Consider the following 3,700-nt stretch of genomic DNA (forward strand, 5'->3'; position numbering starts at 1 on the left):
ATGTTATAAATAAGGCTTCCAGTTTTCTGTTTTTACTGATTTTTACACATAAATAAAGATGGAAATCAATCTGCTTTCGGTCTGTATTCATTTATATACATGGGAAAAAATGGAAAAACACGTCTTTCTGTCTGGTTCTCTATGATGTCACTCATACATCGCAGGCCAATCACATTGCAGATTGGCAGCTTGGAGAGTGTACAAGTTGTGTAAAAAAGGCATTAAAGTTCTTCATATTTCTGACAGCATATATTTTCAAGCAGCAGAAGTCCCAGGAGCACCGTTTGTTGTTATGGAAAAAAATTGAGCGAGGATGTCTTCCCTATGCGCCTGCAAGTGAGCTTTAGTAAAAGCATTTTTTAAAATTAGAATAAACAGAAAAATACTGGTTGTGAATAATCTTTTTATATGACAAAAAATAAATGTGGAAAACTACAGACAAAGGAAGAGGAAGAAGAAAGGAAACACAAAGTGGGGGCACAAAGTGGAGGCACAAGAAGAAGAAGCAATAGGTTAGAGTCGCACAGGAGAAATGATGAGACCAGTGTAGTATGGCCAGTGATGTGTAACGGTTTATTGAGAATCCGCCCTCAACACAGAGAGTTTCTGTCCTCCCCACTTTAGTAGTTGTGCAACAAACTGTTTAACAGATTATTTTTTTAGCCCCATCTCAGACACATATCATGCCCTGAGCTAACAATGAGCCAAGAACCAGGCCGGTGTACGGGAAATATATGGGTATTTATTTAAATTAAAGGTAACACAATTTAGTATTTATTTAAAATATTTAAATTAAAGGTAACAAAAATTAGCACTCAAAAGTCAAAAAACACTTTATCCGTGGCACAACACAATCAAGTTCTCTCAGCATGAATAAATAACAAAATGAGTTAAAAAGAACACAATTACAATTCATCCCTTTTTGCAAATTTCAATTCACGAGATAATTGCACTGATCAGTCACAAAGGCAGTTATCATGTGATGGTGTGCGATTTTAATTTTCCTGACGGCTTAAAAGGCTAGCAGTAGGAATTCAAGACTGGTTCAAATATATATGACAATTATGATTTTGCCCACACTTGTAGTTTAAAATAAACACAGGGTGATTTAGCGTTTTGTTTTTCATACCCCCCTTGCTTTGGTCTATGTTGGAAAGTCAGACCGAAAAATTGGAATGATTTTGGGAATTTTGGTTTCAGACCCCCCCTTACTGATAGGCCTGTGTTGGGGAAGCTGGGTAAAAGGGTTGGACTGATTTAAGAACAAAGAAACCCCTCTTCCTTAAAGAAATCGTGGTCAGCTGGACAATGAAGATCACCCAATTAATGTATAGGCCATAGCTTTCAGCGCACACTGGGAAGTGAGCTTTGTTAATTTAGAATGTTAGCAAAATTCACCCTGTAGTGCTCTGCTAAATGGGGAATTAATTAAATGAATATTGTTGGTTAAATAGGCTAAGGATCCGCACAGTTTTGCCCCTCTGCCCACAATAAAGGGAAGGGATTCAGGGCAAGCAGGCTCACCCGCCTTTTGGTTTCCCAGTGCTCGGTTCTATTTACATAGCAAGCCTCTGTTTAAGGTTCAGAAAGACAGCTGTATCTCAGGACCCTCTGGAAAGATAGGGCAGGGGTCTGGTCGCTCCACTCTCAAAGATGGCCTCCAGCTCTCCACCATAGGACCCAGTCAGCTTCGAGGCCTTCCTAGGAATAGACAGCTCCACTCAGATGTGCTCTCAGCAATCTCCTCGAGTGTCTCCTTACAGCGGTCATATGGTCAGTTTCAGCCTTCCTGATGGTCTGTCTCTTGTCTGTCTGTTCCTGTCTTTCTACTTTTTCTGTGTGCCCATTGTCCTAGTGCAGTCCCCATTATATAGCAGCGATGACACCACCAATTTTACAATCTTGGGGAAGTACCCTGCAATAATTCCTGCCACTAGGATTGGACAGTTACCCTTCTCTCTCCTCCCAAACCGAGACTCCAAGTCAGGATTGGTTTAGGGTCTCGAGCAACATATGGCAATTTCCATTTGCCATTGCCCTTTGTTCTCCTTTCAACTTTTTGGCAAAAACTAGATATGTACCACTACTTCAGAATTTTACTAGCAACTGCCATACTAAACACATTTTCGGTTTCAGCTAATCGTGGGAAATTAGATAAGCTGACCACCAAATCTGTATCATGTGGCACGGCCATGTGGCATCTTTCTGCTCTTTCCATAAAAAGCACAGCAGTTGTGAATATGTAAGTTATTAAGCCCATTATATCCCTAATTTCATTTTCCACCCTCTCACCAACTCTCACATTTGGAACATGTTCAGATCAGCCAGAAACACATCTTAGATAGCTATTACAGGTCCATGAGTCACATGCGGATGAATTTTGTCACCAAAAATCGCCTGGAAATTACATTAAAAAAATGCACACAAATGAAATCAATCTGCTTATGGTTGCTGAGAAAAGGGCCTAAATGATAATAATCCTTTTAAATTAATTGTGAATCTTCATGTGGTACAAATGACCCTGACTCCTGTGTTCCGGCCATTTGTTTTCAATGGAACAGCCTGTGCCCCGATTTTTCTTTTTTTCATCAGTCTTCTTTGTGCTGGAAGCTTGCTCTTTGAAGTGGGTGCCCCAATTTCAACACATATTAGTCGTGCTCCAGCCAAGAGTGACTTTTTATTGAAGTCAATGCTTTCAGAGCCAGCAGGTCTGGAGAACACAGAAGTTCTACGCTTTTAGCAGGAGATTTTATTGTGGTTGGTCTTTAGATGGGAGATGTGACATACAGCCTGAGAGTTGGAGTTTTCCTTGTGAAGTTTTGCCCACAGCCAGCAAAAGGGACTGCCTTTGGCTGACATTTTACAGGAAGACAAAGTGGTTCTTCAAATGTCTTTGGAGCTGTGTAGGTGAAACATATTATGCAATGCTTTTGGTCTACCCGCACATTATGTTTTGTTTTCTTGACATTCTTCTGTGAGCAGTGATATTCTTTTTCACTTTTACTTTTTAAAACCCTTTTTATCTGCACACACAAGTGCAGGCCCTTTTTGTTTTAAATGTTTAAAAATCCGATTTTCCATGTGAAAGGGATCTTTGATTCCTCCTTCTTTTGTAAATTAAAATGCTGTTTGTCCATTGGCAATGGCAGGTAGGCCCCTTTCCTCATGGTTCTTTGATTTTACTTGAAGAACAACAACAAAGCCCAGGCTGTTTGTGTTTCAGTGTTTAAAATCCTGCCATTCATGTGAAAGAGAATTCTGTTTGGGACCTTTAAATGCAACCCACAGATAATGTTGTGACATCCTATTGTCCAATGTGGGTTGTTGAGGGCACATTTGCAACAACGAGTGAAACAGACAAGCAGAATCAAGAATTAGAGCTGAAAGTCAGAGCAAAAAGAAATGTTTTCATGTTTTTCCCTGTTATGGAAAACTCGCAGGGTTTATAAGTGTGATAAACTATTCTCTACTGTGCATTATAAGGATATTGCAAGTCACTGAGGAGTTGTTTAACCAAGTAGAGGAACGATGATGAAGGCTGAGTTCCTCTATAAGGTCACAGAACTCCCAGGTCCTTTTTGCATATGGTAGTGGTATTTCATTCCTTAAAGTACATGGCCACCCACTCTCATCCCCTTTAACCTGGTCTCTTACATAATATAATGTAAGAGATATCCCATGTACTGATCCATATAATCAA

The 3,700-nt window shown here is 39.9% G+C and overlaps 1 non-coding gene across 1 annotated transcript; it reads right to left on the bottom strand.

Annotated features, from left to right (window-relative positions):
* Nucleotides 1-800: 800 nt before the first annotated feature.
* On the bottom strand, nt 801-867 carry LOC138522201 (small Cajal body-specific RNA ncR26). The gene has a single exon (XR_011283294.1). It is a non-coding gene; the product is annotated as a small Cajal body-specific RNA ncR26 (non-coding RNA).
* Between the last annotated feature and the right edge of the window lie 2,833 nt (nt 868-3,700).

The sequence above is a fragment of the Ambystoma mexicanum genome, chromosome 13 (assembly GCF_040938575.1).
Source record: "Ambystoma mexicanum isolate Mex_15411 chromosome 13, UKY_AmexF1_1, whole genome shotgun sequence".
Taxonomy (NCBI): Eukaryota; Metazoa; Chordata; class Amphibia; order Caudata; family Ambystomatidae; genus Ambystoma; species Ambystoma mexicanum.